The 23,005-nt window shown below is 39.8% G+C and overlaps 1 protein-coding gene and 1 long non-coding RNA gene across 3 annotated transcripts in view; one reads left to right on the top strand and one right to left on the bottom strand.

The window, feature by feature from the left end:
* Abcg2 (ATP binding cassette subfamily G member 2) overlaps positions 1-3,931 on the bottom strand; it is a 126,860-nt gene extending 122,929 nt beyond the window's left edge. The window contains exons 1-2 of one of the 2 annotated variants that reach the window (XM_063286042.1): positions 3,877-3,931; positions 3,383-3,546 (exon numbers count right to left, since the gene is read on the bottom strand). The gene's annotated coding sequence lies outside the window, so the exon portion shown is untranslated. Of the gene's footprint in view, positions 1-3,382; positions 3,585-3,876 lie in introns of those variants that run through there. The other variant, XM_006236576.4, reaches the window with a different exon arrangement.
* Positions 3,640-23,005, top strand: part of LOC134486584 (uncharacterized) — a 35,080-nt gene continuing 15,714 nt past the window's right edge. The window contains exon 1 of the long non-coding RNA XR_010065806.1: positions 3,640-4,224. This is a non-coding gene — a long non-coding RNA (uncharacterized LOC134486584). The remainder of the gene's footprint in view (positions 4,225-23,005) is intronic.

Here is a 23,005-nt window from a genome sequence, read left to right as displayed (position 1 = left end):
GGACACAATGAAAGCAGTGCTAAAAGGAAAACTCATAGCTCTGAGTGTCATCTGAAAGAAACTGGAGAGAGCATATGTCAGCAGCTTGACAGCACACCTAAAAGCTCTAGAACAAAAAAGAAGCAAATACACCCAAGAGGAGTAGGTGGCAGGAAGCAATCAAACTCAGGGCTGAAATCAACCAAGTAGAAACAAAAAGAACTATACACAGAATCAACAAAAACAGGTGCTGGTTCTTTGAGAAAATCAACAAGATAGATAAACCCTTAGCCAGACTAAACAGGCACAGACAGAGTATCCAAATTTACAAAATCAGAAATGAAAAGGGAGACTTAACAACAGAATCTGAGGAAATTAAAAAATCATTAGATCCTACTACAGAAGCCTCAATTCAACAAAACTGGAAAACCTGGAGGAAATGGACAATTTTCTAGACAGATACCAGGTACCAAAGTTAAATCAGGATCAGATAAACCATTTAAACAACCCCATAACTCCTAAAGAAATAAAAGCAGTTATTAAAAGTCTCCCGACCAAAACGAGCCCAGGACCAGATGGATTTGGTGCAGAATTCTATCAGACCTTCATAGACTACCTCATACCAATACTGTCCAAACTATTCCACAAAATAGAAACAGATGGAGCACTACCCAATACCTTCTATGAAGCCACAATTACACTTATACCTAAACCACACAAAGAACCAACAAAGAGAAATTCAGACCAATTTCCCTTATGAATATCGATGCAAAGTTACTCAATAAAATCCTCACAAACCTAATCCAAGAACACATCCTACCACTAGGGCCAGCTCTCCTGTGCTGCCCAGATGAGATGCAGGGCCCGCTCTCAAGAGGTAGGAAGTGGGACGATCCCTGCACATCAGTGTGGTTCCCGGCAGCACAGACCAGGGACATCCACATGGCCTTTAGTAGTAATATGGATCACGGATATCGATACAGACTCCTGCTGCTGCATGACCGTGGACATAGACATGGCCCACAGCAGCAGCATGAGATTCCACCATGGCCTCAGGTAGCAGTTCAGGCTACTCACAACAGAGTGCTCCTCTCCACCCACCTGCCTCCAGTTCCACCTCTCTTCACAATGTTCAAAATATTCTGCTTCTCTTTCTCTCCCATCTCTCCACTACATACTTGTATAGCATAGTGGCTTCTGCTGAAAGAGGGCCAAGAGGCTGGAGAGCCTCTAAGTGTCTACAGCCAGCCAATGTGTATAGCCGTGGGCTGGCCTCTGAGTACCTCCTTTCATCTGTGCTACTGAGTATAAGTTCCTGAGCAAGATTCCTAGGCAGATCTCTGCCATTAAAAACCTGGGTTCTGTTGACACTTGAAGATTGTAACTTGTCACCCAAGTCAGAGGTAGGTCTAGTCACTTCTCAGAAAGCCAATAAAAGGAGCCAAAATAAAAAAATGGAAAGCAGAAAATGGAGATTTACTTAGTGGAACTACATTAGGAAGAGGGCAAAGACACCTAAGGGACCCCTTGAGTCCAAGTTTAGGGTCCTGAAGTGAGCATGCAGTTTAAATAGAGGGCTAAGGATTTCCACAGCTGGGCTGGAGAGATGGCTCAGTGGTTAAGAACACTGTTTGTTCTTCCCTGAGGTCCTAAGTTCAATTCCCAGCAACCACATGGTGGCTCATAACCATCTATAATCAGATCTGGTGCCCTCTTCTGGCCTCCAGACATTCATACAGGCAGAAAGCTGCATGGTGTATGTATAATCAATAAATATATATTTAAAAAAAAAAAGGATTTCCACAGCTAAGCAGTGTTGGCCCCTCCCATCTTTGTCTCTTCCTTATCTGAGTTTTAGTCGCATCCTGTGAAGTGGCCTGGCGAGATATTAGAATTGCGCGAAGTCTCTTTTTGGGAGACGAGTTCACTCTGGCTGCTGCCCTTCTCCTTCCCTGAAGATGAGAGCTGCAGGACACTCCTTTATGCTTAGTGAGTTTCTAGTTTTCGACAGTCTGATTATCACATTTACAGACAGTGTCTTTAGAATGACCTTGTATCTGCCACGCTAGTTGCATGGAGGGATTGGGTTTTATAAGAAAGAGAGAGAGAGAGAGAGAGAGAGAGAGAGAGAGAGAGGCAGAGAATGAGGATGTATTGTAGAATTTGTCTTTAGTTTCGCTACAAGCATTTTTAAACAATGTTTTTATTTTAGCGTATAACCTAATCCACATGTAGTTTCTAAAGAGTATTGTTATGAATTAACAATTTTTAAAATTTTTTATAGTTCACTTTACATTTTTTCATTAATTAATATTTACCCTACATCCCAATCATAGCTTCCTCTCCCTCCTCTCCTCCCAGTTCCTCCCTCTCACCTCCCTTCCTTCCAATACCCCTTTTCTCCTCAGTGAAGGGGAGGCCTCCCATGAATATTAACTGCCTTGGGCAGATCAAGTTGCAGTAGGACTAGTGCATCTTCTCCTACTGAGGTCAGACAAAGCAGCCCACCCACTTTCATATTTTAATTAAATGATGTTTCCTCTTTTACTTTTTAAGATTTTATTCCCTCGGCCAGCGGTTCTTAACCTTCCTAATCCTGTGACCCTTTAATACAGTTTTGCATGTCATGATAACCCGTAGCCATAAAATTATTTCATTGCTACTTCATAGCAGTAATTTTGCTTTTCTGATGAATTGTAATGTAAAGAGTTGATATTCAGGATATCTGAAATGGGACCCCAAAGGGGTTGACACCCCCAGGTTGAGAACCAATGCCCTAGGGCATTGCTACGCACACAAGATAAGCCAATTTGGAGACTGCAAATGCTTAGGTTGTCTTCAAATCTCTCCATTTGTCTAAACACTTGTAAGTTAATCTGCAATTAATGTGCATATGCCCCTGAAGTGCCAGACAGCTGTTAGATCTCCAAACACATCCTTATGCATTGGAGGAGGAGAGTCAGGAGACAAAGGCCAAAAGACAATGAATCAACTCATGTCAAAGACAAAGAAAACTAAGACAAACTTTTTAGAAACCAAAATGCCTTCTAAGTTCCAAAAGCAAACAAAATCTGAAAAAACGAGCTAAACAGCCAGAATCTAAAATGTCTTTAGAGATTCACAAGCAAGCTTGTCAAACTAAACGTATAGACGATTTTTCTAGAGCAAACATTTCAAAGCAAAAAAAAAAAAAAAAACCAAAAAACAACAACAACAACAAAAACAAAACAAAACAAAACAAAACAAAAAAAAAAAAAAACAAACTGGACACATTAAACCAAACGCTTAGAAAGCAGACCAAAAATTTCTATCTAGAAGAAGGTTCTAGTTAACCAGCTCAGAAAAAAATAAAATGGACAGTCAACCAAACCAAAGGATGTCTAGAGTCCCAGGAAGTACTCACCAACAATCCAACGGAGAAAGTAACGTTAGGCTGTCTGGACTCCAAGAATGGGTCCTTGCTGGAACCTGGCTTCCATTCAGGTGATTCCTCCGATAGAAAGTGGATCATTCTCAGAACCCCAGATTGGGATCCCTAATTGCCAATGTAAAAACCACAGCTCTAATCTTAAAGGGAATAAGAGATAGTTTATTCTGGAGCTGGTATGAGTGACCATTATTGGCTTACACAGACAATTCCACTAGGGTCCTCCTGGGAGCCTAGCAACAGTGACCTAGCAACAACTTATAGCATCACCGGCTGCCAGGTACAAGGCAGGAGCTTCAGTTTATAAGGAAACTGCTCACTACCCCACCCAATGTCTCCTCCTTTACTCTCTCTTTCTCTGTTCCTACATGTTCCTGGATGGCCTCATCCTCCTTTCTCTTCTCTTTCTGTCCCCTCTTTTTTCTGCCTCTACCCCTTCCAGCGCCCCTCCCCCCAACAAATCTTTATACTAGGCCTGTTGAATGGTGTGATTCCTCAGGGGGATACCTTGCCTGGGCTCACCAGGTATCCTGCCACCACCACCGCATAATGCAGTAGCATTATGAAATATAACACTGAGGTGATTTGAATATGCTTGGCCTAGGGAGTGGCACTATTAGGAGGTATGGCCTTGTTGGAGGAAGTGTGTCACTGTGGGGGTGGACAATGAGACCCTTCTCATAGCTGCCTGGGAGACAGTTTCTCCTGGATGCAGTCAGACCAAGATGCAGAACTCTAAGGTCCTTCTTCAATACCATGTCTGAAAGGATGCTGCCAAACTACCTACCATGATGATAATGGACTGAACCTCTGAAACTGTAAGCCACCCCCAATTAAATGTTTGTCTTTTTAACAGTGGCCTTAGTCATAGTGTTTCATTACAGCAATGGAAACTCTAAGACAATAGCCATACCTCAGAAAAACAGATTTAGGTTAATTAATGCATGTTTAAATACATTGTCTATAAGCCTTAGAAGCTGTTTGGTGACACTCTTGACTTTGGGGTTGATAGACACTAATGATTTGCCAAATTAATGGACTCAAATATTTTTATCTGTTAGTCACAAGACATTAATTTAGACACAGAAGTGGGCACAGAGTAGCTGTTCTGGAAGCCAAAATTAGCTCAGCAGAAGCTAATCAGCCTTTAGACCTGTAACATATCAATCTCTCCTTGGTACTAAAATTCTAGTCAGTCCATCTCTAGAAACACAGCTGTTAACATTATCATTCACAGGATGAAGTTTATTGGCTCACCAGGGAAGGCATATATGAGGGGTTGTTCACCCAGTTTCTTGAGCACCCTTATATATGTGCAAACATGTAGAAGACAGTCTTTGGGTAAAAGCTGAGAAAGTCAATCCCAACAGTAGCACATGAAACTGATCCAAAACATGTATTTCCTACATCCAGGCAATTTTTCAGGAAAAAAGAAAAAACGTACGTGTGTGTGTGTGTGTGTGTGTGTGTGTGTGTGTGTGTGTGTGTGTGTTTGTGTTTAAGAGGGTATATTGTTGTATTAGTCTGGATTCCCTAGAGTAACAGAATTTATAGAATGAATCTGATACATATATGTATGCGCGCGCACAGATACACACACACACACACTCACACACACTCACACACACTAGATTTATTAGAATGACTGATACATATATGTACACACACACACACACACACACACACACACACACACACACGATTTATTAGAATGACTGACAGACTGTGGTCCATCTAGCCCAACAATGGTTCTCTGTGTATGTCTGTGTACAGAAGGTCCAAGAATTCAGTAGTTGCTCAGACCATGAGACTGGATGTCTCAGCTGGTCCTCAGTAAGTGGGCTCTGATGCCAATGAAGGAATGGATTTGCTAGGAAGGGAGGGAGAAAACAGGGACACACACACACACACACACACACACACACACACACGAGGGTGGGCATACTTCTTCCATGTCCTTTATACAAACTGTTAACAAAAGGTGTGATATAAATTAGAGGTGGCTCTTTCCACCTCAAAAATCCAAATTTGAGGTTAACTTCACTTCAAATAATCCAATTAAGAAAAAAAATCCCTCACAATTGTACCCAGATTTTTTGAGTTTTAGTTAATTCCAGATGTAGTCAGGTTGATAACCAAGAATAACCATCACAGACATAGTTACTCAAAATGGCTCCAAAATAAATAAACTATTATTCCTTTTAAGATAAGAGCTGTAGGGTTTGTTTTTGTTTGTTTGGGGCTTTTTGTTTTGTTTTTAAGATTTTTTTTCTGTATGTAAGTACAATGCCATTGTCTTCAGACACACAGAAGATGGCATCAGATCCCATTACAGATGGTCGTGAGCCATCATGTGGCTGCTAGGAATTGAATCAGGACCTCTGGAAGAGCAGTCATTGCTCTTCACCACTGAGCCATCTCTCCAGCCACCCAAGAGCTATAGTTTTATGTCAACACTATTTAGAATACTACTGCTGAATTACATAGTGACTGTAAAACTTGATTTAATGGACAGTATTTAAATTTGTTCATAAAATTTGTTCTTTTAAATAAAATAATGTAAACTAATATTGTAAAAGACTTAACTTTGGTTACTAAAATTCAAAATTACTTAGAGTCTTTCTCAATGGGAGGCAGGGATGGGGCAGTGGGATGGGGGAACAGAGCAGGGCGGAGTGGACAGGATTTCATCACTTAAAAGAAAAATAAAGTCACACCAAAGATTTCATTCTTAAGAGAACAGGACTGTATGCAGATATTTTTAACCCATTTCCTAGAAGACAGTGAACTTTCTCCCATCATCTGAGAGCACACACATGTGGACTTAAAGTAGCTGGATGTTACTCATCTCAACTCACAATTGAGTGCCCCAAGAACTAATGTTTCTCTCACTACTTATGTTTCTTAGATTTACATTTTTAGATTTAATTTTTTAAATAACATTTAGCTGTTCCACCATATATCTATTTTTCTTGTTTCAAGTTTATTTGTAAAAACAGCATAGGACACTGGTCATCTGCAAATAGAGTGTAGGTAGGTACATCACAGCAGTCCATCTGTCTTCACACTAGCAGGAGCCTTTTCTATGGGGCCTTCACAGGGACCTGGGCACCCTTGGGAGCCTGAGCTGGAGCTTGAGCCTGGGCCTTAGCTGGAGCTGCGGCCTCTGCCTTGGTTTGAACCTTGGGCTTTGGTTGGCAGAGCCTCTGACCCTTGGCTATGTAGCTTCGAATCCTCTTCCCAAGCTTGGGGTGAGTGATGAAAGCCAGACAGCTGAGTTTGTGGCTGGGCCCCTTCAGCATCTTGGGCCTGATGGCCTGAGGCTTCACAAGGGCCTTAATGGCTTTGGGAACTCACTCACTGCCTTTCCATCATTGGTCTTCATCTTCTTCAGGCCTTTCTTGTGCTTCTTTGGCAAAGCACGTGTTCCTCAGGAACTTGGGGTCAACCCCCTTAAGAGATTCGTATCCTTGTGACCTGGGTTCTTGATGCCATTTCTGTGCCATTTGTGGAACTAGTTGTGTGTGGTGTGGTTTTTGGACTTGGCCATGCCTACATGATAACCCGAGGCTTCCACAGCGCCTGGGACTGGGAGAGAAAAAACTCCACTAATTTTATCTTTAAGTGGACTTAGAGAAAATACAAATGACAAAATTATGTCCTTTCATTTGCTCATGCCTTGTTGTTATGACTGCTCGCTCGCTTACCCTGAAGGACCCTAAGGGCTTTCACCAGCCTTAAACTCACCCACCCCAATGCTCTGGAAAACAAACCTCTTGCTGTGTCTGGTGTCTCACTCAGGAATGTCTCAAAGTAAGTTCCACTGACCCAAGGTCGGAGTCTTAACAATCCTAAGCTTATACTTTATTCCAAAACTAACATTTAAGAGATCCAAGTTTCTCACTGCCTTATATATTCTCGTTATACAGTATAGTTTGGGTAAAATTTTAAAATCTAGTTTTTAAATATGACTAATTCTCTTTACTCTAGCTGAAGATAACTAAAGTTTTGGAATTATACAATGGATAGCATCTTTACTAACAACACCCATGTTCTTCTGTACATTAAGCATTGATGTTTCTAGTTCTAGCTATCTAAAAAGTTCTATAGTGCAATTAGCCAGGATTTAAATAAAAATCATTAAAGAATGTATTTTACAAATAAAAAGGGAGGACAATACTAAAGTGATTCCTTCAGAGGTGTCATTTAAATATGAGTAAGATAGCTCATATAATACAAATAATTATAAACACAGGGACATAGTCAATCTAGCTAAAATTTTGTAAATTTTGGTTATTTTAAATACATCTTTCTTTAATTTGTTAGCCTCACTCCAGTAGGGCAAATTGTGTCTTTGATTATTTGATTTTAGGTAGTCTTCCCAGTTCATGCGTTATGTCAGATAGAGAGCATTAAAAAAATAACTTAGAGCTGCATCATGAGCTAACGGTTTGATATGATCCAGGGTTTTGTTTCTTAATGGTCTTTACCTGTTACAGGATATTTGATTTTTGTATATAGAAACCCTAATTGTGGGGGGAGGATGGGGAGGGGAACTACCATAGAGAAGGGAAGGGGGAGTGGTTAGGGGGATGTTGGCCCTGAAACCGGGAAGGGGAATAACAATTGAAATGTAAATAAGAAATACTCAAGTTAATAAAGATGGGGGGAAAAAAGAAACCCTAATTGTTAGCAAAATATAAAGGCTTAAATAGATATTACATTAGCCAGTTGCAGTAAGGTGTGTCCTGAAGAGATAGAGTTTGAGCGTGCCTCTAAAAGCCTCCATAGGTAATAATGCTAATGCATAGAGCAAAGAGCACAAGCCCTCTCCCTGCGTATGTTAAGGCAAGTTGCTTGGGAGAGTTGCTCTATGACCCCAGGCAAGGTCAGCTGGGTGGTCTCGATAACCCACCATAAATGTGAAATGGTTCAGCCAATGCTAACTTGGCTTGGAGCCCCCACCTCCACAGCCCCCATTCCCTCCCTCACTCCCACTCCACCCCACCCCATGATGGTGACTGCTAAGTTAATAATTTTTATTAGTTATAAGGTGATGGCTTTGACAGCATTGGGTAAGGATGAGTGCCTCAGTAAAACTAACCCAAGACAAGGTAGTTAACCCCAGTCCTGCAGCATTCCAATCTCTCCAGAGTATTGCCTTTCTGACCTGTCAACCAGTCCCTGTAAGCAATCTTCCTTTGGAGGGGGCTGGGAGTGTTCGTTACTTTGTTGGTCTGTTTGTTTTTGAGACTGTTTTTTTTTTTTTTTTTGATTTTTTTTTTGTTTTTTTTTTTGTTTTTTTTTTTGTTTTTTTCTGTGTAACCCTGGTTTCCTAGAACTTGTTCTGTAGACCGGGCTGGCATTGAACTCAAAGATTCTCTTGCCTCTGCTTTTCAAATGCTCAGTTTAAAGGGAGGCCTGCTACCACATCCAGACTCAATCAGTCTTTTCAGGAGCTCTTCTTCACAGGAGGATGAGTTGAAGGGAGTTTGTTGTCAGTTTATAGCTGTGAGCTTTAGAGAACACAGGGTACCAGCAAACTGCTGTCCTAGGGACTTTGTGTAAGACCCATGACAGAAACTGAAGTGAGGCAACGAGGAGGGGTGAGTTGGTCACTCCAGTTGTCCTAGTCATGACCCTGGTGCCTCTTCTATCCTTTAGTCATGTCCTCATATATAGATTGCAAATGGAATGTCCATTTGAGGGAAGAGAGCAAACAAGAACACAGAAATCCTTTCTTAAATCCCTGCCCTCTAGCCCAGGCACTGCCTTTCAGCTGCAGTGTTGAAATTGAGCCAAACATGGTATCTTGCATGTAGCAGCAGTTTCTTGTCAAGAGAAAAAAACCAGATGGAGAAATGGACGTTCCTATAATAATTATGAGTTAGGCCTAATGTCTAAGGCAGAGGAGTGCTTGGATTGATGAGAGAGAGAGAGAGAGAGAGAGAGAGAGAGAGAGAGAGAGAGAGAGAGAGAGAGAGAATATGAGGCTCTGTTTGAGTGAGTTTCTGTTGCTGAATTAAACACCATGACCAAAAAGCATCTTGGAGGTTGTACTGGCTGGTTTTGTGTGTCAACTTGACACAAGCTGAAGTTATCACAGAAAAAGGAGCCTCAGTTGAGGAAATGCCTCCATGAGACCCAGCTATAAGGCATTTTCTCAACTAGTGATCAAGTGGGGAGGGCCCAGCCCACTGTGGGTGGTACAGTCCCTGGGCTGGTGGTCTTGGGTTTTATAAGAGAGCAAGCTGAGCAAGACAGGGGAAGAAGACGGTGAGTAATATCTCTCCACGGCCTCTGCACAGCTCCTGCTTCCTGACCTGCTTGAGTTCCAGTCCTGACTTCCTTTAGTGATGAACAGGAACGTGGAAGTGTGAGCTGAATAAACCCTTTCCTCTCCAAGTTGTTTCTCGGTCATGATGTTTGTTCAGGAACAGAAACCCTGACTAAGACAGAGATGAAAGGGACAGATTCTAGTCTATCACCAAGGGAAGCCAAGGCTAGACCTTAAGGTAAGAATTTGAAGCAGAAGCCACAGAGGAATGTTGCTTACTGGTTTGTTCCCAAGCCTGCTGAACTGCCCTTTTATAAAACCCAGGCCATCTACATAGGGACAGTATTTCAAATGGTGGGCTTGGGCCTCCTACGTCAACCAGCCACAAGCCAATCTGCAGAGGCAAATTACAATTTATACTTTATACGTCCAAGCTGATTATAGTCTGTGTCAAGTTGACAATAAAAACTAGACAGTATACTTACCATTTTCCCCTTTTATTAAAAATAGTTTATCTCACATTTGTGCTGATTACAGTTTCTCCTCCCTCTACTCCTCCCAGATTCTCCCCACCTCTCTTCCCATTCAGATCCCTTCCTATCTCTTAATAAAGAACAAATAGCCTGCTAAAGGGTAATAATATTGTATTGTATTGTATTATATTGTATTACATGATAAAACAAGACTAATGGACAGAAAAGAAAAACAAACAAACCAAAGGGAAAGAGACCAAGAAAAGGCACAAAAAAATAGGCACACATCTCATACTCATGAATAACATAAAAACACTAAACTGGAAGCCATAATATAAACATAAAAGGACCCGAGAAGAAATGTGGAAAGGCTCCAATACAACTTTATGAGACAAGGAAAGATGCCATTGAATTTGTTTTCTGTTGGTCATCTACTGCTGGACATGCAGACTACTCTTAAAGAGTAGTTTGTGTCCCCAGTGAAATTCCCCTGGGAAAAAAACTAAAATTTCATTTTGAAATGGTTATCAATTGGAGGTTGCTGTTGGGTTAGAGATGGGGTCACTTCTCTTTTCAGCTCTGGGACCCAATCTGGTACAGACACCTCTCTTTCTCTCTCTCTCTCTCTCTCTCTCTCTCTCTCTCTCTCTCTCTCTCTCTCTCTCTCTCTGATTTATTTATATGAATGCAATGTAGCTGTCTTCAGACACACTGGAAGAGGGCATTGGATCTCATTACAGATGGTTGTGTGATTGCTGGGAATTGAGCTCAGCACCTTTGGAAGAGCAATGATGGTCTTAAACTGCTGTGCCATCTCTCCAGCAAGCCCCCCACCCACATACCCCACCTCACCCTGTCTCTTAAATTCTTTCTGCCTCCTCTTTCATGGGGTTTCCTAAGACTGCTGTGGAATGTACTTGATGGAGACATCGTGTTTAGGGATGAGTGTTCCAAGGTCTCTCAGTCTCTGCATATTGTCTGGCTGTGGTCTCTGTATTCATTTCTCTTTGCTGCAGAAGGAAGCTTCTCTGATGATGGCTGAGCAAGACACTGATCTATGAGTATATGCAGCATATGAGTAAGGCAGAATGTCATTAGCAGTCATTTTATTGCTATGTTTTAGTTTTAGGACAGCAGTAGTAGTTGGTTTTCCCTAAGCTTGTAGTCTCAGGTGCTTGGTCATCAAAGCAGTGTCAGGTATGGGACTCATTTCATAGAGTGGACCTTAAGACAAAGAAGATATCGCTTGGTTATTCCCATAAGCTTTGTGTCACCATTCTACTAGCATATCTTGCAGACTGGGCACCACTGTAGATCAAAGGATCGGTGGCTGGGTTGATGCTTACAAATCTTCTTTGATAGATTATAGAGTATTTTCCTGTAGCAAAGATGCTTGGTTCATGGGAACGGGCACTATTAAGAAGTGTGGCCTTGTTGGAGGAAGTGTGTCCCTGTGTAGGTGGGTTTGGGGGTCTCCTTCTATGCTTAGGCTCTATCCAGTGTGAATGAGACCTGGCTTCCTACACAGCAGAGTCTCCTCCTGGCTGCTTTTGGATCAAAGTATAGAACTCTCAGCTCCTTCTCCAGCACCATGTCTGCCTGCAGGCTGTTATGCTGCCATGGTGATAATGGACTGAACCTCTGAAACTGTAAGCCAGCTCCAGTTACATAAGAGTTACCTTGGTCATGGTATCTCTTCATAGCAATAAAACCCTATCTAAGGCAGATGCCAAAAATATAGGGGGTTTTGAAGATCATGCGGTAGTCAAAATTAGGGATACGACACTAAGGAGTCATTTAGTTTTGGATCCTTTTGTGTTTTTGTTTTTGTTTTTTTTTTTGTATGTGTTTGTTTACCAGTTGTATCATCTGCTGAGATGAGTCAGGATCTTGCTGACCATGTCGCTTTAGAAGCATGAGACCATTCCTCCATGTTGACTATCCTCTTTGTAGAATGAATGCTGATTAGAGTCAAACATCAGGGTTTCCACAGTTTCTCTGATCAAGTAGACAGAGCTGCAGGATTATATGAGAGATGCTTCATGATCTCCTGGGACCTGGTTGACCTTGAAGGGCAAAAATCAGAATACACTGGCTTCCATGTAGTTCCTCTGTCCACAGACCTCTCAATTAGTTATTTTTCAGTTCCTGTAATAAAACATCATCACCAAGAGAACTAATAGAAGAAGAGTTTATTTTGGTTTATGGGCCAGAAGGTTAATGTGATGGTTAAAATGAGAATGGCCACATAGGATCATCTATTTGAATGTTTGGTCTCCAGTTTCCAGAACTATTTGGGGGGACTCGAGGTATAGTCACTGGAGGTGTGTCAGTAGGATTAGCCTTTCAAATGTTAAAAGCCCACACTATCACCAGTTAGTTCTCTCTCTCTCTCTCTCTCTCTCTCTCTCTCTCTCTTTCTCTCTCTCCTTCCTGCTTGTGGATAAGGATATAAGCTCTCAGCTACTATTCTAGGGTCAAGTTTGTCTGCTGCTGCCAAGCTCTGCACCATGATACCATGATGTTCATGGTCTCACCATCTGAAACTGAAAGTTCCCAATAAACTCTTTTTTTTAGTTGTCTCGGTCATGGTGTGTTTTCACAGCAATAGGAAAGTAATTAAGAAAGTTGAGTGTTCATGATGATGGTGACAGGCACTGTAGCAGAAGCAGGAAGTGGAGAGCTCACATATTGAACTGCAAGCACAAAACAATGAGTGAATCATAAGTAACATAGATTTTAAGCACTCATATTCTTCCTCCCATGATATATCTCTTAGAACTCCCCCAAACAGAACCAGTAACGGAGAAACGAATATCCAAACATCAGAGCCTTTGGGGGACATTCCTATTTGAACTATTGTATTCCACCTCCTGGCCATATCATAATGTAAAATGCATTTCAAAAGTCCCTATAGTCTCTTACAATATCGAGAATATTTAAAAATTCAAAGTCTTCTGAAACTCAAGCCAACCCCTAACAGTAATCCCTGTAAAATAAAAAAGCAAATCATATACTTCAAACATAATGCACAGAATATACATTACCATTCTGATGCATAGGGTTTGTGCATAGGGTGGAAATACTAAGCAAGACTGAAACCAAGCAGGGCAAATACCAAATCCTATAGCATCATGTCTGCTGTCTGTCAAGAGACCAGACACCCCTCCAATGTTTCACCTGCAATGTGTATCTCTCTTGTGCTGCTTCCATTCCCTGTACAGAGCTCTGCTTGGCAGCTATATCATGGCTCTGATATCTCCCAAGACCTTAAAGTCTCAACAGACATGAATTTCCAGTCCATGCTTCACATTTATATTTTCACACGATGGCCTCTCAAGGTATACCGCTTGTCCTCAGGGCCTTCACATAGACAGACTGCTGACACATGTGTCCTGGCCTCATTCATCCTCTGAAACCAAGGAGGAAGAATCTAGTATCTACTGCTCTTTCACTGGGCTTCCTTCTAAAGCTAGCACCAAGTAAATGGCACTACCAAGTTCTATGGTCAGGTTGGGATGGACTTTTCACCCACTCATCCACATTAGCAGCAGCTTTGGCTTACAGTTGCTTTCTAGGAGTAGAACATTCCTCAGCACTTTCATTTTGCAAGTTGGATGCCTAACTGGGTGGGATCTTGCTCTGAGGACAGGCCTTCCCTTTGTTCCAGGACAGAGCAAGAGCTTCTTTTGTGTTTGTTTGTTTATTCATTTTTTATTTTATGTGCCAGAGTGTGTGAAGGTGCTAGAGTTACAGTTGGTGGGTGCTAGGAATTGAACCCCAGTCCTTTGGAAGAGCAGACAGTGCTATTAACTGCTAAGCCATCTCCACACCCCCAGAAATGCTCTTCTTAATAGTAGTTATCTCTTTGCCCTTTTATGCTCAGCTCTTGGCTGTAATGTTTAGTTCAGTGGTGATCACATTTTCTTCAAATACATTTGTATTTCCTTTTATCCCACTTGCTCTTTTTCATTGGTTACTAATAATAACCATGCTGCAGACTAAATATTATGCTTTCTTGAAATTGCTTCCATCAAAGAAATTTAGTATGTTTCTTTTAAATTTACTCTCAGATAATTTTTAGGAAAAAGGCAAAATGCAGCCAAACTCTTTGCCAAATCTCACAAGTGTTGTCTCTAGCTTTGCTGCTGAAATTGTTCCCTCTAAAACCTCTTGAATTGGGCCTTTAGAGTCCACACAGCTTCCAGCACTACTGTCTTTCTGGCTCCTACAAGGACAGCTCATTAAGCATTGCTTACAGCATTCAACTGCTTTTTATGTCCTAACTTCCAAAATATCCACATTCCTCCAAAACCTAATATGGTCAGGTTCATTACAGCAATAGTCTACTCTCTGTGTTGAACTTCTATATTAATAACTTTTATGCTTCTACTACTATTTAAAAACTATCTTTTGGGGCTGGGGATTTAGCTTAGTGCTAGAGTGCTTACCTAGGAAGCACAAGGCCCTGGGTTCGGTCCCCAGCTCTGAAAAAAAGAACCAAAAAAAAAAAAAAAACTATCTTTTAACAAAATCAGGATTTACTTTAAATGTTTGGTTTTACTTAAGCTTTATCTAAATGGAACACTAAAGTTAAAAAGACAAGATTGCTATAGTCTCTGGGTGTTGAACAAACAGACTTGGAGGCTGTAATAGTTTGAAGAAGGATGGTCTTTGTGGATCAATGTTTGAACACTTGGTTCAAACACATGTCACACCATGACTGTGGCAACTTATACAAAAACAAAACAACGAAACATTTATTTTCACTTACGGTCCTAAAGTTTGGAGGCCATAATGGTGAGGACATCGTGACAGCAGCAGGAAGAGGAATGTGCATGTCCTGAACTGCAACCACGAAGCCAAGTGTAGCACGGAATCTTTAAAATCTCAAATCCCCTCCAGTCTATAGGTACACATCTTCCCTACAAGGTTGCCACTCCCAAACCTCCCCGAACAGCATCACCAACTAGAGACCAAGTGTTCGAACATCTGATCTACAGCGGTCATCCTTGTTCAAACTATTACAGCACCCAATCGTGTTTACTCAACACCCAGATGTCAGTGACTGCAAGCTTGTACTTTCAACTGTAGTGTAACATTTGGATAAAGCTTAAGCAGAACCAAACATTTAAAGTAAATCCTGATTTTGTTAAGAAATGGTTTTTAAATAGTTATCTTTTTAAAAAAAGATTTATTTATTTTTAAAAGGACACTGTAGCTGTCTTCCAATATGAAGATGGCATCAATTCCCAGGACAGATGGCTTTGAACCACCATGTGGTTGATGAGAATCGAACTCAGGACCTTTAGAAGAGCCAACAGTGCTCTTTTCCACTGAGTCATCTCTCCAGCCCCTTAAATAGTTATCTTGATTAGACAGCTTTTTAAATTTTTTAAATACTTGAAAGTGTTACAAAGAGTAGATCATAAGAGAAATATTTATTTAAATAGAACTTTGATATTAATAAGCTCAGCTTTGAGCTTAGATAATGTAATTTTATACATATCATCTGTTTCATTATTTATATACCTCATGTAATTTATTAAGGCCTCCCATGACTTTGTTTAGGCTTCCTAGATTTGTCTTTGTCTTTTTCATATTCCGGAAAAATCAAGTTCATTTTGATTTTGGACAAACACTTACCAAATTATTTTACTAAAAATATGTTTATATAAGCCATAATTATCTAAATGAAAAGAGTTGATATAATATAGTAAATATATCATATCATATCATGAAATATATATTTCCATGTCTGCAATGAAAAGGCCAAGCATGCAATAGTTGTTCAGTCCTTGAGTGTGGATGTCTATGCAGTCTCAGTCTAGTGCTGGAATCCCAGGGAGGTTCTACAGAGCTGCCAGTTTTATTCTGCACTGGAATCCCAAAGAAGTAGTTCTAAAATCAGAGACTGATTGGCTCAGGAACAGGATAGATAAACTTGCCAGTGAAAGTAAAGGCCAGCAGGAAAAAAGCAAAGACTTCTTCTTCCATGTTTTTAATATGATCTACACTATAAGGCGTGTGTCAGATTTAGGATAGGTCTTCTGAATTCAAGTTGACTGATTAAGGAAATCCTCCAGAATTTTGAGTTTTAGTTGCTTCCAGAGGCAGTAACATTGACAACAAAGATTAGACTTCATTCCAGGCTTGAGTTTAAAAAAATATAGAGAAATGTGGAATAGCCAAAAAAATCAATAGAGTTAAGAATCAACAGCATGCAGTAACTCTTAATTAAAGAGTTACTTTGGTTTGTAGGAACCAATTGAAAGCTTCCTGGGAACTAGGGTGGCATCCTATTCCAAATATACATTAATGGTAAAGACTCAACTTCCTGACAGGCAAAGGTCAGTACCCACAAAGAATCTAAATCTGGAGAAGTCAAGGTTTACTTTTTAAAAAAATTTATTCTTTGATGTAACAAAAATATGACTGTGTATTTCAGATATGGCATCAATTTATTTTCTGTAAAGATTTGGAGCAATTAAGTGGAGTTCCAAAAAGAAAGAGCTGCCCATTCTGGCCTATGACTGAAAGGGAATCTCTAAGTTCCCTTTAGAGCCCAGGAGATACATTAAGTAAAAAAATCCCTCGAAATCAGAAGATCCTACGCTAAATGTGGTGGTTGAAAAAGAATGGCCCCATAGGCTCATAGATTTGAGTGTTTGATCACCAGGGAGTGGCCTTGTTGGAGAAAGTGTATTATTGGAGATAGGCTTTGATGTTTGCGGTCCATTGACTCTTTCTACCTACTGCCTTCAGATCTGGATATGCAACTCTCGCTACTTCTTCAGCACCATGTTTGCCTTCACACCACCATGATCCTCACCATGATAATGTACAAAACCTCTGAAGCTGTAAGCAATTCTTTCTCTTATAAGAGTTGCTATAATTATCATATCTCTTTACAGTAATAGAATAGTCACTAAGACACTAGGGCTCTAGAACTCTCTTTTTATTCTGATATAAAAAATGCATTAAACTTTTAACCTACACTCACGGATCCCACTCCCCAGCCCACAGCTCTGCCTGCCTCCCAGAGGTCTGCTCACATCTGGGACACTCAGGACATCCAGCTCCATCTTCCAATTCATGCCTGTACCTGCAATTGTGGATCTGCACTCTACTTTCCAGCCCGTAGCTATGCCTGCCTTTTAGGAGGCTTGCTGCCATCCAGGACAACCAGTACCAGAGGCTTGATACTCCCAGGCACTAACAGGCCAACCAACACCAGAGACAACCAGATGGCTAAAGACAAGTCAATGCAAGAATACAACAGAAGCCAGTGCAGTATGGCATGATCAAGCCCCAGCTCTCCTACTACAGCAAGTCCTGGATTTACTAACAGACCCGAAGAACAAGACCATGACCTTACATCTCATCTTATGAAGATAATATAGGCTTTTAAGAAGAATACAAATAACCTCCTTAAAGAAATACAGAAAAACACAGTCAAACAAGTAGAAACTCTTAAAAAAGAAACAAATACATTCCTTAAAGAAATACAGGAAAATACAATCAAGCAAGTGAAGAAATGAACAAAACAATCCAAGACCTAAAAATGAAAACACAAGCAATAAAGGAAACACAGAAAGAGGCAACCCTGGATATATAAAACCTAGGAAAGAGAACATGAACTACAGACTCGAACATCACAACAGAATATAAGAGAAAAGCTCAGGCATGTAAGATATGATAGAAGAAATTGATATATTGGTCAAAGAAAAGGCCAAGTGTAAAATGTTTATAACTCAAAACATCCAGGAAAATTGGGTCACTGAAACGACCAAACCTAAGAATAATAGACATAGAAGAGGTAGAAAAATCCTAGTTCAAAGGACCAGAAAAGATCTTCAACAAAATCATAGGGAAAAAAGCCAGGTAGCTATAAATGTACAAGAAGCTTTTAGAACACCAAATAGATTTGTCCAGAAAAGAAATCTTCCATACCATATAATAATCAAAACACTAAGTGGGCAGAACAAAGGAAGAATATTAAAAACTGCAAGGGAAAAAGGGCCAAGTAACATATGAAGTCAGACCTACCAGAATTACACTGACTTCTCAACAGAGAGTCTAAAAGCCAGAAGATCCTGGATGTCTTACATAATCTATGAGACTACAGATGCTAGCCCAGATTACTATACCCAGCAAAACTTTCAACCCCATAGATGGAGAAACCAAGATATTCCATGATAAACTAAATTTAAATAGTATCTTCCTAATAATTTACCCATACAGAGGATACTACAAGGAAAACTCTTAACACAAGGAGAGTAATAACACTAAAAACATACAAACAAATAAACGAACACCCCCAAAAAGAAATGACGCACAAGAAATCAATCATCTCATAGCAAAACCAAAAGAAGAGAATCATATGCATACAGAAAGAACACCGATATCAAATTAACAGGAACTAACAATCATTGGTAATATCTCTCAACATCAATGGGCTCAACTCATCAATAAAAAGAAAGATACAGACTAACAGAGTGGATTCGTAAAGAGGATTCATCATTCTCCTGCATACAAAAAACACACCTCAGCAACAAAGATGGACATTACCTGGGAAAGGCTGGTAAAAGGTTTTTCAAGCAAACAAACCCAAGAAGCAAGTTGGAGTAGTCACTCTAATATTTAATATAATAGATTTTTAACCAAAGGTAATCACAAGAGATGAGGAAGGACACTTATTGTTCATCAAAGGAAAAATCCACCATGATTAAATCTCAATTCTGAACATTTATGCCCCAAATGCAAGGGTACCCACACTTGTAAAAGAAACATTACTAAAACTTAAATTATACATTGAACCTGATATAATAAGTAGTGGGTGACTTCAACACCCCACTCTCACCAATGGACAGGTCATCAAAATAGAAACTAAACAGAAACAATGAAATGAACACATGTAATGAACTAAATGAATTTAACAGATATCTACCAAATATTTAACTCCAAAACAACATACTATACCTTCTCAGAGCCACAATGAACTTTCTCCAAAATTGACCTATTTAAATAATCAGGCAAGCCCCAACTAATATAAGAATTTTGAAATAACCCCTTGCATATTTTAAGATCACCATGGATTAAAGCCCAGCTTCAGCAACAATGAAAACAACAGAAAACCTACAAACTCATGAAAACTGAACAATTTTCTACTCAATGATTACTGGGTCAAGGAATAAATAAATAAATAAATAAATAAATGACTTTCTAGAATTTAATGAAAATGAGGGCAGAGCATACCCAAACTTATAGGACAAGATGAAAGCAATGCTAAGAGGAAAGTTCATAGTACTAAGTGCTTTCATAAGAAAATTGGAGAAAGCTCAATTAACAACTTAACAGCACACCTGAAAGCTTTAGAGCAAAAAGAAGCAAACACACCAAAGAAGAGTAGAAGGCAAGAAAAGTCAAACTCAGGGCTGAAATCAATCAATTAGAAGCAAAAGGGATTATATAAAGAATCAACATAACCAAGAGCTGATTTTTTTTTTAGCTAAACCAACTAAAAGGCAGAGGAGAGACAGTGTCCAAATTAACAAGATCAGAAATGAAAAGGGCGAGATAACAACAGAAACTGGGGAAATTAAAAAAACAACAACAACAACAACACAAGGTTCAAAAGCCTGTACTCTACAAAACTGGAAAATCTAAATGAAATGGATAATTTTCTAGACAGATACCACTTAACCAAAGTTAAATCAAGATCAGGTAAACTAAGCAGTGTCATAAGTCCTAAGGAAATATAAACAGTCATTTAAAGTTCCCCAACCAAAAAAAAGATCCCAGGGTTACATGATTTTAGCACAGAATTTTACCAGACTCTCGAAGAAGAGCTAATGCCAATGCTCCCCAAACTATTTTACAAAATAGAAACAGAATAGGAACATGGCCAAATTCATTCTGAGGCCACAGTTACATGGCTATCTAAACCACACAAAGATTCAACAAGGAAAGAATTTCAGACCAATTTATCTTATGAATATTGATGCAATAACTGAAAGAAAAAATCATATGATCATCTTATTAGATGCTCTTTCAAGAGCCTGTAACAAAATTCAACACCCCTTCATGTCTTGGAGAGATCAGGAATACAAGATAATAACAAACATAATAAAAGCAAGACAGAGCAAGCCATTAGCTAATATCAAATTAAATGGAGAGAACCTTAAAGCAATCTCACTAAAATCAGGGACAAAACAAGGCTACCTACTCTCTCCCTATCTAGTATTTGAAGTTTGATCTGGAGCAATAAGAAAACAAAAAGAGATCAAGGAAATATAAATTGGAGAGAAAGAAGTCAAAGTATCACTATTTGCTGGTATGATACTATATATGAGCACCTCCTCAAAAAAAGCCCAGATTAACCAAAACAATACTGAACCATAAAACAACTTCTGGAGTAATTACCATCCCTGATCTCAAGCTAAACTACAAAGCAGTAGTGATTAAAAACTGCATGGTATTGATATAGAAACAGACAGGTTGGGTAATGGAATCAAATCAAATACCAGAAAGAAACCACACACCTATGAACAATTGATTTTTGAAAAGGATGCCAAAACTATACAATGGATAAAAGAAAGCATCAACAAATGGTGCTGATCTAACTGTATGTCTGTATGCAGAAGAATGAAAATAGATCCATATTTATCACCCTATCAAATTCAAGTCCAAGTGGATCAAGAACTTTAATGTAAAACAGGATACACTAAATCAAATAGAAGAGAAAGTGGGAAATAGCATTGAATGAATTGGACAGGAGAAAACGTCCCAGCAGAACACCAGTTGCTCAGGTTCTAAGATCAACAATTGATAAATGGGACCTCATAAAACTGAAAAGCTTCTGTAAAGCCTACAGATTGGGAAAAGATCTTCACTAACCCTACATCTGACAGAGGACTGATATCTAAAGTATATTAAGACTCAAGAAATTAGTCTCTAACAAATCAAATAACCCAACTAAAAAAAATGGGATACATATCTAAACAGAATATTTAACAGGAAATCTTGGATGGCCAAGAAGCACCTAAAGAAATGTTCAACACCCTTAGTCTTCAGGGGAATACAAATCAAAAAAGAAAGAAAGAAAGAAAGAAAGAAAGAAAGAAAGAAAGAAAGAAAGAAAGAAAGAAAGAGAGAGAAAGAGAGAAAGAAAGAAAGAAAGAGAGAGAGAGAGAGAGAAAGAGAGAAAGAAAGAAAGAAAGACAGACCTGAGATTCTATCTTACAGCAATTTGAATGAATAAGATAAAAAACTCAAGTGACAGCTCATGCTGGTGAGGATATAGAGAAAGGAGAACACTCATTTATTGTTGGTGGGATTGCAAACTTGTATAATGACTCTGGAAATCAATCTGGCAGTGGAAATGGTTCTGCCTCAAGACCCAGATACACTACTTCTGGGCATATACTCAAAAGATGCTCCACCATACTACAAGGACATATATTCCACCATGTTCATAGTAGCTTTATTCATATTATCCAGAAACTGGACACAACCCAGATGTCCCTCAACCAAAGAATGGATAAAGAAAATGTGGTTATTTCTAAAATTGAATACCACTCAGCTATTAAAAACAAAGACATCATGAATTTTGAATGGATGGAACCAGAAAACATCTTCCTGAGTGACCTATTAACCCAAACCAAAAGAACATACATGGTAGGTACTCACTGATAAGTGGATATTGGCAGATTAGAGGAAGAAGAGAGGGTCAGAGGGATCAGAGAATGTCTTGAAATCTGCAGTTGACAGGGGTAGAGGTGGGGGAGAATCTCTAGGATGTGCCAGAGACCCAGGATTGGGGAGGCTCCCACAAGTCAGTCCCAGAAGAAGATGGCCTTAGCTTAGAAGCATCATAACTGGTATATGGAACCTGAGAAGGCCACTCCTGTAGCCAAGCAGGACCCCCAGTGGAGGGATAAAGGCACCAGCACACTTTTGACTCCCAATTTATCCTGTGAACAAGAAATGCAGGGATAAAGATGGGCAGAGACTGAGGAAATGGCTAACCAATAACTGGCCCAACTTAAGCCCCATCCATGGGCAAGCACCGACCCTTGATACTACTGATGATCCTGTTATGCTTGCAGACAGGAGCTTAGCCTAACTGTTTTCTGAGAGGTTCTACCTAGCAGATGTCTGTCAACACTTACAGTTGTTCAGTATTGTTCAGCTGTTTAAAAATGACATGAGGGTTGGGGATTTAGCTCAGTGGTAGAGCGCTTGCCTAGCAAGCACAAGGCCCTGGGTTCGGTCCCCAGCTCCGAAAAAAAGAAAAAAGAAAAAAAAAAGAAAGAAAAAAATGACATCATGAAATTTGCAAGCAAATGGATAGAACTAGAAAGAAGTCATCATGAGTGAGATAACTCAGACCCAGAAGGATAAATATGTTATGTATTTGCTTATATTCGGATATTAGCTACCAAATAAGTGATAATCATAGACATAGAGATTAAAAATACAAGAAGGGAATAGATGGGTGGAACACATGGATCTTCCTGGGAAGGGAAAATGAAATAGATTTTATGGGTAACCTAGGGGCTAGGGGAGACAGGAATGGGAGGGTTGAGGAGGGGAGAGAGTTGAGCAAAAGAATCCAGCTACAGACAGCTAGAATTGATGGGCATTTGAGCGACAGTATGGGAACCCAGTTCAGTAGTAACTTTCTAAAATATATGAAGGCTATTCTAATAAAATTCCCAAATGATGAGGGAAAAGGAGTCCCAACTAGCCATGTCTTGCCACCAAATGAAACTTCCAGTTCTGGGACTGGGATACATCCAATTGAGTTGTTGGCCAAAAGGGTCCCATGGAAATCCCCAAATAACC

This window comes from Rattus norvegicus, chromosome 4 (genome assembly GCF_036323735.1).
Source record: "Rattus norvegicus strain BN/NHsdMcwi chromosome 4, GRCr8, whole genome shotgun sequence".
Classification (NCBI taxonomy): domain Eukaryota; kingdom Metazoa; phylum Chordata; class Mammalia; order Rodentia; family Muridae; genus Rattus; species Rattus norvegicus.
This window is presented reverse-complemented; position numbering and strand designations above follow the sequence as displayed.